Source organism: Asterias amurensis, chromosome 16 (genome assembly GCF_032118995.1).
Source record: "Asterias amurensis chromosome 16, ASM3211899v1".
In the NCBI taxonomy this organism is placed as follows: Eukaryota; Metazoa; Echinodermata; class Asteroidea; order Forcipulatida; family Asteriidae; genus Asterias; species Asterias amurensis.
Window position 1 is genome coordinate 599,326 of NC_092663.1, and position 16,667 is coordinate 615,992.

Below are 16,667 nucleotides of genomic sequence, written 5' to 3' on the forward strand. Positions count from 1 at the left end.
ACAGCTGGACTTGCTTGTTGCCCATTGTGAATTTGTCAGTACATGTACTTGGCAAAATTTGATAAAAACGCATGATTTAACCACCCTTGAGATTTTATTTATTTATTATTGTTCCATATTTAAAGTGTTTGTTGGGGTGTTTGTGTGCTGTTGTTGTTCTTCTTTTGTTCTTGTTTTATTTTTATTTTATTTTATTTTATTTATTTATTTTTTTTTTTTTTTTTTTTTTGGGGGGGGGGGGGTAAATAACTTTAACGAAATTTAAGAACTGGCAACCTTGGTTCCCACTAGTTTTGCTGTACTCATGCAAACACCATTTCCCCGAGACTCTTCGGCCCAAATCTTGATTTGTCAGTATGCATAATATCAAGTGATTCAGTAGTGGTATGGTTTTATAGGGAGGGGGAGTCCTTGGGTGGATTTCACAAAGGGAGTCCTAACTTAGGACTAGTCTTAGGCAATACTAAGAGATTGGACTGGTCCTAAGTTAGGACCAGTAACTGATCCTAACTTAAGACTGGTCCTATCTCTTAGCGTTGCCAAGGACTAGTCCTAAGTTAGGACTACCTTTGTGAAATCCACCCCTGGACACTATTGGTAATTGCCAAAGACCAGTCTTCTCACTTGGTGTATCTCATGCATAAAATAACAAACCTGTGTAAATTAGAGCTCAATTGGTCGCCGAAGTTGCGAGATAATAATTAAGGATAAACACTCTTGTCACACTAAGTGTTGTGCTTTCAGATGCTTGATTTTGTTGAAAATCAAATTCGTTTAACCTTTATTCTTTCTCGGAAACTGCGTTACTTCAGAGGGAGCCGTTTCTCACAATGTTTTATCAACCTCTCCCATTTACTTGTTACCAAGTAAGATTTCGTGATTATAATTATTGTGAGTAATTACCAATGTGGCACTGCCTTTTTAAGACAGCACCCCGCCCCCATAACTACTGACAAAGGCCCCCAGTGAAACTCCATGCCAACCGTGCCCCCCGCCCTCCCCAGTGAAAATCCATGCCACACCTCCCGCACTCCTTCCAGTGAACTTCCATTCTAAAGAGGTACAATGGTGAGGTGAGCCTTTTGTTTTCTAATATTATTGAAAATAATTGCTGTTCGCATTAGGCCTATTATTATTCTTGAGACATTTTGGTGTGATTTCGGCATAAGCGCGCTGAAGTGTGGTATTTTTCCTTATAAGACTAATGTCAAATGATTCAAGCCTTCAATTCTCGCATTTCGAATCATTCCGCGAGATCTCGCGGGAGCCAGTTTGCCCCTTTGATCTTGGACAGGCACCGGTGATTGGAACCAGCTAAAGCAACCGACAGGTACCCGATTTCCACGCTACGCGAAATAAACATCAACAGAGCAGTAGAGGTCTGGGTACTCGACGGCTTGATGCCGTGACGCGATATTCAAAATGGCCACCAACCATGCTTGTGAAGTTGTCAACACCGTGGATATACTTACGATGATTTGATGTGATTTAATGTCTCTTTGGGTAAGCTTTATCATGCAGCTTATTTAAGTTAATAATGTAGAATAGGATGAGGGCCTCGTGGAAGGCGTGTAACCACCTAGTTTGTCATAAAACGGGCAATTCTTGTCGCAATTTTATTCCACCTTCATGCTCAACATAAACAACGGCAAGCCGGAAGTAGCTGTAACGTTAGAGCATAGGTCATTGCAGTGTCATTGCCAATTTGCCGTCAATCAGATACTGGATGAAGAATTCCTCCGTGATCTGATGAAACAATCGACTTTTCTGTGTATAGTTCTTATAGATTATCTACTTCAATTCGTGTCGGCCACTTCTACGTGTTTCTTTGTCAGTTTTTGTTTACATGTTATGTAACACTGAGCTGCCGTAAACTGTTTACCAACCAAAATGCCTGGTGCTCTGACATTCGGAGTCGAAGGCCTACCATCCAAAAGAATTGATACATCATGTTCAAGCGTTGCCTTTCTCATATCAAGTTGTAAATCTAAAACTGGTTTGCCACCTATACTGCCGAATGATGATGTAAATTTTTAAAGTCTGAACATGGTCTGAATAAAACTGGCGGGTTTTTTATTTTTATCTTTTTAATCGTTTGAAATTTCATCCAGATGTGTAATGAAGGGCGAGGTGCACAGAAAAACCTTGGTCTGAGTCGTAGGCAACTTTTTGAGATATTGTCTAGTTTTCGATGCCCCCAAATCAAGATTAAAATTAATATTAATTTTAGGCCCTTCCAATTGTTCCAGCCATCTGTAATCCGTAGAGCGTCTTTTGCACATAAAGAACTTTCTTTGGTTAAATTTTGAGGCAAATCTGAGAGAAATTTTATTTGAGGGTGAAAAAACGTCAAGTTTTATACCCCATGCCGTTTTTCCAAAAACCTGTCGAAAAAAATTGTGTTTTTCAAAATCGCCTGAAAACTTGGGTTTAGTCGTCTACCTTAGTAACTTTTTGATGTAATTGTTTTTATTGCCTGATTTTCGATATAACAATGTCTCAAATAATTATTGTATCAAACTGAATCAAACCAATTGTACCATCACGGCGAGTACCCACCAAGAGCACTGGTTGATCCCAGCTAGCCTACTAAAGACTCAGCCACCCAACCCCAATGTACCCCGCTACCTTTTCCACAGCGACCGACAATCCCCAATTCCCATCGAAATGCCAGACCAACTTCCTCTGTGAACTAATTGTCTAAACCTACATCGTGTGCCTTCGACTCAAATAATTGTTTTGTAAGTCCCCTATTATGCCTATGTTTCCTTGTAAACCAATGCGCCATACTTACAGCGTGTGCCTTCCATCCACTCACCAATTTTTTAAATTACAACCAAAGATTCCCCTGTCTATCCGTCAGTAAAGCGTATGCCTTCCACTCTCAAATTATTTACTAAGTCCAAAGCAAGGATTTCCCTATGCCATTGTACCATGCGTACCATTTCCCCATTAATGAAACTAATTGTCTATCTTTATGCCTACAGCGTGTGCCTTCAACTCGTCGAATACTTTTTAAGTCCGAACACAAGAGTCCCCTATCTACTACCAATACCCGTCAGTAAAGCGTATTATGCCTTCCATTTGCAAATTATTTACTAAGTCCAAAGCAAGGATTTCCCTATGCCATAGAACCATGCGTACCCCTTTTCCCATTAGACTATACAGTGTGTAGATTTTAACCCTAATGTTTGAAGTCCGAACCCGTGAGTTTCCCATGCCTATGTATATGTAACCAGCCCACAACTTGTGCATTTCACTCGAAATTACTAAGTATAAAGCACTGATTTTACTATGCCATAGCATCATGTGGAAAGTGTTCCCCTCGCAAATTATATACCAAGTATAAAGTATAATATACAAAGTATAAAGCATTGATATTCCCATACCATAGTATCCTTTGAAAAGTATTCAACTCGCAAATTATACACTAAGTATAAAGCATTGATAATCCCATACCATAGTATCCTATGATGAGTATTCAATTATATACTAAGTATAAAGCACTGAAATCCCATGCCATAGCTTTCTGTGTAAAGTATGAACCGAAGGTTTATCAGGTCTAAAATGCGAATTATTCTGGGGGGGACCCAAGTGGGTGTCGTGGGTAGGTGTCGGCCTCCCAAGCAAAGGGTTCCCGGTTCGAACCCCGGTGGTGGCAGCGCGGTTGCCGACCGAGAAGTCTCGACACACCAGACAGTGGCACTCACCGCTAGCACTCGCTGAGGAAAGAAACTTAAAACTTAAAACTTAAAACGAACCTATGCTCTTTTTTATATAAGTTTAAAATAAATTATATAAAAAACATTTTTAAAACGTCTCCAACTTTTCTGAAGCTGGATTCGATCCCAGGACCCTCCGGTCCAGAGACCAGAGCCCTTCCACTGGACCACTGCTCCTTCTTACAAATATGCGTTCGAGTTTAATTTTAAACCTTCGTATGACAAACTTTTAATTATTTTTATAAAAAACATTTTTAAAACGTCTCCAACTTTTCTGAAGCTGGATTCGATCCCGGGACCCTCCGGTCCAGAGACCAGAGCCCTTCCACTGGGCCACTGCTCCTTCTTACTAATATGCGTTCAAGTTTAATTTTAAACCTTCGTATGACAATGTTTTAATTAAAACGTAGTAAAAGAACACCCGGGAATCGAACTCCACACCATTGGGTGTAGAGCCCGGAGCCCTTCCATTGGGCCACTACTACTCTTACTTCATTTGCGTTCGAGTTTAATGTTATACCTTAGAATGAACAATTTCAAATCGAAATGTAGTAAAAGAACACACGGGAATCGAACCCCGTACCATTGGGTGTAGAGTCGGAAGCCCTTCCATTGGGCCACTACTACTCTTACTTCATTTGCGCTCGAGTTTAATGTTACACCTTAGAAGGAACAACTTTAAATCAAAACGTATTACAGCTTATGCCTTCCACTCGCAAATTATTTACAAGTGTAAAGCAAGGATTTCCCTATGCCATAGGATACCGCGCAAACCAATGTTCTCAAGCATACTAAAAGAACACAGATCGGGAATCGAACTCCGCACCATTGGGTGTAGAGCCCGGAGCCCTTCCATTAGGCCACTACTACTCTTTCTTCATTTGCGTTCGAGTTTATTGCTATACCTAAAATGAACAATTTTAAATCAAAACGTAGTAAAAGAACACACGGGAATCGAACCCCGTACCATTGGGTGTAGAGTCGGAAGCCCTGTCATTGGGCCACTACTACTCTTACTTCATTTGCGTTCGAGTTTAATGTTATACCTTAGAAGGAACAACTTTAAATCAAAACGTATTACAGCTTATGCCTTTCACTCGCAAATTGTTTACAAGTGTAAAGCAAGGATTTCCCTATACCATAGGGAACCGCGCAAACCAATGTTCTCAAGCGTAGAAAAAGAACACAGATCGGGGTTCGAACTCCGCACCATTGGGTGTAGAGCCCGGAGCCCTTCCATTGGGCCACCACTACTCTTAGTTCATTTGCGTTCGAGTTTAATTTTATACCCTAGAGTGAACAACTTTATATTAAAACATATTGTAACTTATGCCTTCCACTCGCATTAATTATTGATTAGGGGTTAAGCAAGGATTTTCCTATGCCGTAGGGTACTGCGTAAACTAATGTTCTTCAACCAAGAAAAAGAACACACACCGGGGTTCGAACCCAGTACCTTTGGCTTCAGAGTCCAGAGCCCTACAACTGTGCCACTGTCCTTCTTCATAAAAAAAGGTTCGAGTTTAAATATAAACCTTAGAATGAATTCAACTTTAAGTCAAAACGTAATAGCGGGTGCCTTCCACTCGCATGTTATTTATTAGGTATAAAGCAAGGATTTCCCTATGCCATAGGGTTCCGCTTAAACCAATGTTCTTAAGCGTAGAAAAAGACACACTACGGGGCTCGAACTCAGTACCTCTGCGCTCAGAATCCGGAGTTCTACCACTGGGCCACCGCTCTTCTTATGAACAATGGGTTCAAGTTTAATTATAAACCTTTAAATCAAAACGTATATAGCTAGTGCCTTCCACTCACGTGTTTTACAAGGATTTCCCGGTGCCATAGTACCCCAGATAATGTAAAGATTGGGACTGGGTACAACAGAGTTGATGCATGCACACATTCGACGGTGTTTGAGATAAATAAAATGCACGGGACTAAAACGGGTCTATCTAACTGAGAAAATATCAGCGATTGAAAAAGTCTCTAGAAGCCGGGCAAATCGGGCAAATGGGTTGGGGGACATATTCAAACAGGGGGCGTAACAATGTGACCAACAAAGCCATTTATTATTATATGTAATAAATATTTGATAATCTAAGGAAATTGAACTCTAAATAAGACACGGGACGGAGTATTCTTTATGTTTTTATTCAATATTGTTTGAGTTTCTACATTTCACATATGACTGCTCTTCAAATCAATATAATAGAATTCAGACAATAATTGACATACACATTCAAATCTATTTTAAGCAGCAATTTTTTATTTATTTTTATTTATTTAAAAAGTTAAAATCATTAAAATTTTAATTTAAACGTCAAGTGTTTGTGCATCGTAAAAGATTTTTTTTTTCTCCAAAGGCGATCAAAGAATACTGACCGAAACGTCAGTTGAGACCAACGGTTACTTTCAGAACCACCCATTTAGAGATGATAGTCATTGCATAGTGTTACCGCAAACCTGTCCATATCGTATTTCCACAATGCACAATTTTAAATCCAGGGTACAACATCAAAGCATTGCCATAAATAGGCTGTACAAATGCATGCAGTAAATAATTAGATTGGAACAATTTTACGACCTCACCACCGATTTCTGGCCGTTTTGTTTTAATCTCCGAATAATCAACGGGAAAACAGCAACCTACAGGCCTACTAACTATAACCGAGAACTATATTGAGCAATAACACACCATACCCACTGTGTTGTGCACAGTAGACCTACACGTACATGTACATGTACATGTACCATGTACATACACAAGCATACCAGCTAACGTAGTGTAAACCTATAGCAAACAAATCACAAACATTGCTTTTACCATGGGTTTGAACGACTTTATATTGAATCAGAGTAAACGAGTACACATTAGTCTTGCCTGAACAGATCCCTGAAGATTAAAACTACATCAAAAAGGCTCTAAATATCGTCCACGGAGACAGCCAGAGTCAACTGCATGGTTGGAGATCATTTTGAATACATGTGTGTACGCGGTAAATTACTGGGTACGAAGCATGGGTTATAAGACCAACTATAGGGTACCCGACTATTCGTGTTCTTGTCGCAATGTCGCTTACTTCTTGATATAGCAGTGCCTCCAAAAAGAGAGGTTAAAATGAATATGAGACCCATCCCATTGTTCAAGCAACCTGTAACTTGGAGACTGTCTTTTATACATGACGAACTTCCTTTGGTTAAATTTTGAGGCAATTCGGAGAGAAAATGTTTCCGAGGCTGAAAAAACGTCAAGCTTTACCCCCTTGTGGTTTTTTCAAAAATCGGCCGATTTTTTGTATCTCCAAATCTTATGAAAAATTATATATAGGTCAAATAGAGGGCGAGGATCACAAAAATCTTGGTTTTAGTCGTCTACGATGGCAACTTTATGAGATATTGCCTAAATCCTTTTACAACGACGGTTCAAAATCAAGATTAAAATGAATATTTGAGGCCCATCCCATTGTTCCAGCAATCTGTAACTTGAAGACTGTCTTCTACACAAAAAGGACTTCCTCTGGTTAAATATTGAGGCAAATCGGAGAGAAAAAGTTTTTGAGAGTGAAAAAACGTCAAGCTTACCCCCTTGTGGTTTTTTCAAAAATCGGCCGATTTTTTGTATCTCCAAATCTTATGAAAATTCATATATAGATCAAATAGAGGGCGAGGATCACAAAAATCTTGGTTTTAGTCGTCTACGATGGCAACTTTATGAGATATTGCCTAAATCTTTTTACAACGACGGTTCAAAATCAAGATTAAAATGAATATTTGAGGCCCATCCCATTGTTCCAGCAATCTGTAACTTGGAGACTGTCTTCTACACAAAAAGGACTTCCTCTGGTTAAATTTTGAGGCATATCGGAGAGAAAAAGTTTTTGAGAGTGAAAAAACGTCAAGCTTACACCCTTGTGGTTTTTTCAAAAATCGGCCGATTTTTTGTATCTCCAAATCTTATGAAAATTCATATATAGGTCAAATAGAGGGCGAGGATCACAAAAATCTTGGTTTTAGTCGTCTACAATAGCAACTTTATGAGATATTGCCTAAATCCTTTTACAACGACGGTTCAAAATCAAGATTAAAATGAATATTTGAGGCCCATCCCATTGTTCTAGCAATCTGTAACTTGGAGACTGTCTTCTACACAAAAAGGACTTCCTCTGGTTAAATTTTGAGGCAAATCGGAGAGAATAAGTTTTTGAGAGTGAAAAAACGTCAAGCTTACCCCCTTGTGGTTTTTTAAAAAATCGGCCGATTTTTTGTATCTCCAAATCTTATGAAAATTCATATATAGGTCAAATAGAGGGCGAGGATCACAAAAATCTTGGTTTTAGTCGTCTACGATAGCAACTTTATGAGATATTGCCTAAATCCTTTAATAACGACGGTTCAAAATCAAGATTAAAATGAATATTTGAGGCCCATCCCATTGTTCCAGCAATCTGTAACTTGGAGACTGTCTTCTACACAAAAAGGACTTCCTCTGGTTAAATTTTGAGGCAAATCGGAGAGAAAAAGTTTTTGAGAGTGAAAAAACGTCAAGCTTGCCACCCTTGTGGTTTTTTCAAAAATCGGCCGATTTTTTGTATCTCCAAATCTTATGAAAATTCATATATAGGTCAAATAGAGAGCGAGGATCACAAAAATCTTGGTTTTAGTCGTCTACGATGGCAACTTTATGAGATATTGCCTAAATCCTTTTACAACGACGGTTCAAAATCAAGATTAAAATGAATATTTGAGGCCCATCCCATTGTTCCAGCAATCTGTAACTTGGAGACTGTCTTCTACACAAAAAGGACTTCCTCTGGTTAAATTTTGAGGCAAATCGGAGAGAAAAGTTTTTGAGAGTGAAAAAACGTCAAGCTTACCCCCCTTGTGGTTTTTTCAAAAATCAGCCGATTTTTTGTATCTCCAAATCTTATGAAATTTCATATATAGGTCAAATAGAGGGCGAGGATTACAAAGATCTTGGTTTTAGTCGTCTACGATGGCAACTTTATGAGATATTGCCTAAATCCTTTTACAACGACGGTTCAAAATCAAGATTACCCCTTGTGTTTTTTTCAAAAATCGGCCGATTTTTTGTATCTCCAAATCTTATGAAAATTCATATATAGGTCAAATAGAGGGCGAGGATCACAAAAATCTTGGTTTTAGTCGTCTACGATAGCAACTTTATGAGATATTGCCTAAATCCTTTAATAACGACGGTTCAAAATCAAGATTAAAATGAATATTTGAGGCCCATCCCATTGTTCCAGCAATCTGTAACTTGGAGACTGTCTTCTACACAAAAACGACTTCCTCTGGTTAAATTTTGAGGCAAATCGGAGAGAAAAAGTTTTTGAGAGTGAAAAAACGTCAAGCTTGCCACCCTTGTGGTTTTTTCAAAAATCGGCCGATTTTTTGTATCTCCAAATCTTATGAAAATTCATATATAGGTCAAATAGAGAGCGAGGATCACAAAAATCTTGGTTTTAGTCGTCTACGATGGCAACTTTATGAGATATTGCCTAAATCCTTTTACAACGACGGTTCAAAATCAAGATTAAAATGAATATTTGAGGCCCATCCCATTGTTCCAGCAATCTGTAACTTGGAGACTGTCTTCTACACAAAAAGGACTTCCTCTGGTTAAATTTTGAGGCAAATCGGAGAGAAAAGTTTTTGAGAGTGAAAAAACGTCAAGCTTACCCCCCTTGTGGTTTTTTCAAAAATCAGCCGATTTTTTGTATCTCCAAATCTTATGAAATTTCATATATAGGTCAAATAGAGGGCGAGGATTACAAAGATCTTGGTTTTAGTCGTCTACGATGGCAACTTTATGAGATATTGCCTAAATCCTTTTACAACGACGGTTCAAAATCAAGATTACCCCTTGTGTTTTTTTCAAAAATCGGCCGATTTTTTGTATCTCCAAATCTTATGAAAATTCATATATAGGTCAAATAGAGGGCGAGGATCACAAAAATCTTGGTTTTAGTCGTCTACGATAGCAACTTTATGAGATATTGCCTAAATCCTTTAATAACGACGGTTCAAAATCAAGATTAAAATGAATATTTGAGGCCCATCCCATTGTTCCAGCAATCTGTAACTTGGAGACTGTCTTCTACACAAAAACGACCAAAGGAAGTTCGTCATGTGTAAAAGACAGTCTCCAGGTTACAGGTTCACTGGAACAATAGGATGGGTCTCAAATATTCATTTTAACCTTGATTTTAAACCGTCGTACTATCCGAAATGAGGCATTATCTCAAAAAGTAGCCATCGTAGACGACTAAAACCAAGATTTTCCTGCTTTTTTTCGGTCGATTTTTGAAAAAACTACAAGGGGGTAGGTAAGCTTGACGTTTTCCAGCCTCGAAAACATTTTCTCTCCGAATTGCCTCAAAATTTAACCAAAGGAAGTTCGTCATGTGTGAAAGACAGTCTCCAAGTTACAGGTTGCTGGAACAATGGGATGGGTCTCAAATTCATTTTAACCTCTCTTTTTGGAGGCACTGCTATATCAAGAAGTAAGCGACATTGCGACAAGAACACGAATAGTCGGGTACCCTATAGTTGGTCTTATAACCCATGCTTCGTACCAGTAATTTACCGCGTACACACATGTATTCAAAATGATCTCCAACCATGCAGTTGACTCTGGCTGTCTCCGTGGACGATATTTAGAGCCTTTTTGATGTAGATTTAATCTTCAGGGATCTGTTCAGGCAAGACTAATGTGTACTCGTTTATTCTGATTCAATATAAAGTCGTTCAAACCCATGGTAAAAGCAATGTTTGTGATTTGTTTGTTTCTATTAGCTATAGGTCTACACTACGTTAGCTGGTATGCTTGTGTATGTACATGTACGTGTAGGTCTACTGTGCACAACACAGTGGGTATGGTGTGTTATTGCTCAATATAATTCTCGGTTATAGTTAGTAGGCCTGTAGGTTGCTGTTTTCCCGTTGATTATTCGGAGATTAAAACAAAACGGCCAGAAATTGGTGGTGAGGTCGTAAAATTGTTCCAATCTAATTATTCACTGTATGCAATTGTACAGCCTATCTATGGCAATGCTTTGATGTTGTACCCTGGATTTAAAACTTTGAATTGTGGAAATACGATATGGACAGGTTTGCGGTAACACCATGCAATGACAAGCATCTCTAAATATGGGGTGGTTCTGAAAGTAACCGTTGGTTTCAATTGACGTTTCGGTCAGTATTATCTGATCGCCTTTGGAGAAAAACCAAATTCTTTTACGATGCACAAACACTTGACGTTTAAATTTTAATTTTAATGATTTTAATTATTTAAATAAAAAAAAATATAAAAAAATAAAAAAATTGCTGCTTAAAATTAATTTGAATGTGTATGTCAATTATTGTCTGAATTCTATTATATTGATTTAAAGAGCAGTCATAATGTGAAATGTAGAAACTCAAACAATATTGAATAAAAACATAAAGAATACTCCGTCCCGTGTCTTATTTAGAGTTCAATTTCCCTAGATTATCAAATATTTATTAAAATAATAATAACTGGCTTTGTTGGTCACATTGTTACGCCCCCTGTTTGAATATGCCCCCATTCGCCCGATTTGCCCGGCTTCTAGAGACTTTTTCAAACGCTGATATTTTCTCAGTTAGATAGACCCGTTTTAGTCCCGTGCATTTTATTTATCTCAAACACCGTCGAATGAGTGCATGCATCAACTCTGTTGTACCCAGTCCAAATCTTTACATTACCTGGGGTACTATGGCATCGGGAAATCCTTGTAAAACACGCGAGTGGAAGGCACCCGCTATAATACGTTTTGATTTAAAGTTGTCCACTCTAAGGTTTATAATTAAACTCGAACCCATTGTTCATAAGAAGAGCGGTGGCCCAGTGGTAGAGCTCCGGATTCTGAGCGCAAAGGTACTGAGTTCGAGCCACGGCGTGTGTCTTTTTCTACGCGTAAGAACATCGGTTTAAGCGGAACCCTATGGCATAGGGAAATCCTTGCTTTATACATGCGAGTGGAAGGCACCCGCTATTACGTTTTGATTTAAAGTTGAATTCATTCTAAGGTTTATATTTAAACTCGAACCGTTTGTTATGAAGAAGGACAGTGGCACAGTGGTAGGGCTCTGGGATCTGAAGCCAAAGGTACTGGGTTCGAACCCCGGTGTGTGTTCTTTTTCTGGGTTGAAGAACATTAGTTTACGCGGTACCCTACGGCATAGGGAAATCCTTGCTTAACCCCCAATCAATAATTAATGCGAGTGGAAGGCATAAGTTACAATATGTTTTGATATAAGGTTGTTCACTCTAGGGTATAAATTAAACTCAAACGCAAATGAAGTAGGAGTAGTAGTGGCCGAATGGAAGGGCTACCGGCTCTACAACCAATGGTGCGAGGTTCGAACCCCGGTCTGTGTTCTTTTTCTACGCTTGAGAACATTGGTTTGCTCGGTTCCCTATGGTATAGGGAAATCCTTGCTTTACACTTGGTAAATAATTTGCGAGTGTGAGGCAAATAATACGTTTTGATTTAAAATTGTTCATTCTAAGGTATAACATTAAACTCGAACGCAAATGAAGAAAGAGTAGTAGTGGCCCAATGGAAGGGCTTCCGACTCTACACCCAATGGTACGGGGTTCGAACCTCGGTCTGTGTTCTTTTTCTACGCTTGAGAACATTGGTTTGCTCGGTTCCCTATGGTATAGGGAAATCCTTGCTTTACACTTGTAAATAATTTGCGAGTGGGAGGCATAAGCTGTAATACGTTTTGATTTAAAGTTGTTCCTTCTAAGGTATAACATTAAACCCGAACGCAAATGGCGTAAGAGTAGTAGTGGCCCAATGGAAGGGCTTCCGACTCTACACCCAATGGTACGGGGTTCGATTCCCGTGTGTTCTTTTACTTCGTTTTGATTTAAAATTGTTCATTCTAGGGTATAACATTAAACTCGAACGCAAATGAAGAAAGAGTAGTAGTGGCCCAATGGAAGGGCTGCCGGCTCTACACCCAATGGTGCGGGGTTCGATTCCCGATCTGTGTTCTTTTAGTATGCTTGAGAACATTGGTTTGCGCGGTATCCTATGGCATAGGGAAATCCTTGCTTTACACTTGTAAATAATTTGCAAGTGGAAGGCATAAGCTGTAATACGTTTTGATTTAAAGTTGTTCATTCTAAGGTGTAACATTAAACTCGAACGCAAATCAAGTAAGAGTAGTAGTGGCCTAATGGAAGGGCTCCGGGCTCTACACCCAATGGTGCGGAGTTCGATTCCCGGGTGTTCTTTTACTACGTTTTAATTAAAAAATTGTCATACGAAGGTTTAAAATTAAACTTGAACGCATATTAGTAAGAAGGAGCAGTGGCCCAGTGGAAGGGCTCTGGTCTCTGGACCGGAGGGTCCCGGGATCGAATCTAGCTTCAGAAAAGTTGGAGACGTTTTAAAAATGTTTTTTATAAAAATAATTAAAAGTTTGTCATACGAAGGTTTAAAATTAAACTCGAACGCATATTAGTAAGAAGGAGCAGTGGCCCAGTGGAAGGGCTCTGGTCTCTGGACCGGAGGGTCCCGGGATCGAATCCAGCTTCAGAAAAGTTGGAGACGTTTTAAAAATGTTCTTTATATAATTTATTTTAAACTTATATAAAAAAGAGCATAGGTTCGTTTTAAGTTTTAAGTTTTAAGTTTCTTTCCTCAGCGAGTGCTAGCGGTGAGTGCCACTGCGCGGTGAGTGCCACTGTCTGGTGTGTCGAGACTTCTCGGACGGCAACCGCGCTGCCACCACCGGGGTTCGAACCGGGGACCGTTTGCTTGGGATGCCGACACCTACCCACGACACCCACTTGGGTCCCCCCCAGAATAATTCGCATTTTAGACCTGATAAACCTTCGGTTCATACTTTACACAGAAAGCTATGGCATGGGATTTCAGTGCTTTATACTTAGTATATAATTGAATACTCATCATAGGATACTATGGTATGGGATTATCAATGCTTTATACTTTATATACTTTATACTTGGTATATAATTTGCGAGGGGAACACTTTCCACATGATGCTATGGCATAGTAAAATCAGTGCTTTATACTTAATAATTTCGAGTGAAATGCACAAGTTGTGGGCTGGTTACATAGGCATGGGAAACTCATTGGTTCGGACTTAAAACATTTGAGTTAAAATCTACACACTGTATAGTTTAATGGGAAAAGGGGTACGCATGGTACTATGGCATAGGGAAATCCTTGCTTTGGACTTAGTAAATAATTTGCAACTGGATGGAATAATACGCTTTACTGACGGGTATTGGTAGTATATAGGGGACTCTTGTGTTCGGACTTAAAAAGTATTCGACGAGTTGAAGGCACACGCTGTAGGCATAAAGATAGACAATTAGTTTCATTAATGGGGAAATGGTACGCATGGTACAATGGCATAGGGAAATCCTTGCTTTGGACTTAGTAAATAATTTGAGAATGGAAGGCATACGCTTTACTGTCGGGTAGACAGGGGACTCTTTTGTTGTGATTTAAAAAATTGGTGAGTGGATGGAAGGCACACGCTGTAAGTATGGCGCATTGGTTTACAAGGAAACATAGGCATAATAGGGGACTTACAAAATAATTATTTGAGTCGAAGGCACACGATGTAGGTATAGAAAATTAGTTCACAGGGGAAGTTGGTCTGGCATTTCGATGGGAATTGGGGATTGTCGGTCGCTGTGGAAAGGGTAGCGGGGTACATTGGGGCTGGGTGGCTGAGTTTTTAGTAGGCTAGCTGGGATCAACATGACGGTGGGAATATAACTTCTTTGAGGTTCCACCAGTGCTCTTGGTGGGTACTCGCCGTGATGGTACATTCAATTGGTTTGATTGAGTTTGATACAATTACTATTTGAGACTTTGTTATATCGAAAATCAGGCAATAAAAACAATTACATCAAAAAGGTTACCAAGGTAGACGACTAAACCCAAGTTTTCAGGCGATTTTGAAAAACACAATTGTTTTCGGCAGATTTTTGAAAAAAAACGGCATGGGGTATGACTTGACGTTTTTCCCACCCTCAGAAAACAATTTCTCTCAGAGTTGCTTCAAAATTTAACCAAAGAAAGTTCTTTATGTGCAAAAGACGCTCTACAGATTACAGATTGCTGGAACAATTGGAAGGGCCTCAAATTGATATTATTTTTATTCTTGATTTGGGGGCATCGAAAACTAGACAATATCTCAAAAAGTTGCCTACGACTCAGACCAAGGTTTTTCTGTGCACCCTGCCCTTCATTACACATCTGGATGAAATTTCAGACGATTAAAAAAATAGAAATAAAAAACCCGCCAGTTTTATTCAGACCATGTTCAGACTTTAAAAATTTACATTATCATTTGGCAGTATAGGTGGCAAACCAGTTTTAGATTTACAACTTGATATGAGAAAGGCAATCTGCAAAGGCTTAAATATGTTGTATCAATTCTTTTGGATGGTAGGCCTACGACTCCGAATGTCAGAGCACCGGTCATTTGGGTTGGTAAACAGTTTACGACAGCTCAGTGTTACATAACATGTAAACAACAACTGACATAGAAGAAACACGTAGGAGTGGCCGACACGAATTGAAGTAGATAATCTATAAGAACTATACACAGAAAAGTCGATTGTTTCATCAGATCACGGAGGAATTCTTCATCCAGTATCTGATTGACGGCAAATTGGCAATGACACTGCAATGACCTATGCTCTAACGTTACAGCTACTTCCGGATTGCCGTTGTTTATGTTGAGCATGAAGGTGGAATAAAATTGCGACAAGAATTGCCCGTTTTATGACAAACTAGGTGGTTACGCGCCTTCCACGAGGCCTTCATCCTATTCTACATTATTAACTTAAATAAGCTGCATGATAAAGCTTACCCAAAGAGACATTAAATCACATCAAATCATCGTAAGTATATCCACGGTGTTGACAACTTCACAAGCATGGCTGGTGGCCATTTTGAATATCGTGTCACGGCATCAAGCCGTCGAGTACCCAGACCTCTACTACTCTGTTGATGTTTATTTCGCGTAGCGTGGAAATCGGGTACCTGTCGGTTGCTTTAGCTGGTTCCAATCACCGGTGCCTGTCCAAGATCAAAGGGGCAAACTGGCTCCCGCAAGATCTCGCGGAATGATTCGAAATGCGAGAATCGAAGGCTTGAATTGATTCAAGCATGATTCAAGCCTTCGATTCTCGCATTAAAAGTGATGAATAAACGCTTACACTGTAACTAATTGTGGTAATTAAACCAAGTAGCCTTACGTTTGTTTAACTTAAAATGATTTAGCGCAAAGTTGAAAGAACTAAAGGTAATATATGAGGTCTATTTTTTGTTCGTTTCTCAGCTTATTATTAATGTAGGAATAAATAACTTGTAGGTAGATTATTAAAAAGTGACCTTATTTCGTTGTTGAAAATACCTCACTCAAATTTGCGCCACCAAATAATCTAACTTTTAAAGCCTTCGGTACACTTCAACCACCCCCCCCCAAAAAAAAAAAAAGAAATATGGCCATCTTATGCATGTTGTTGTGTTAGAAAATTGCATTGATTTTACTAAAACGCAAGGCTTACCATTTGAATTTTTGTAACAAAAAATTCAAGGCTTTGAACATCCATTTTTTGTGGGGTAAACCGTTTTTGTTTACTGAAAAAGTTTAAAGAGATGAGCCTTGTGCCTCAAAATAAATACATCAATAAAAATAAAATAAAAAAATACAAACAAAACAAGGGGTAAATGTCCTACAGTTTATCAAATTTTGGGCCATAAATTTAAGAAAACACAAAGAGTTGTTTTTATTCTCTAAAATAATGCGATAGGTACCTCTGACTCTGATGTGTTTTTAACTTGAGGAATAACTTTTATAAATAATATTTTCAACTTGAGGAATGGTTTGGTCAACATC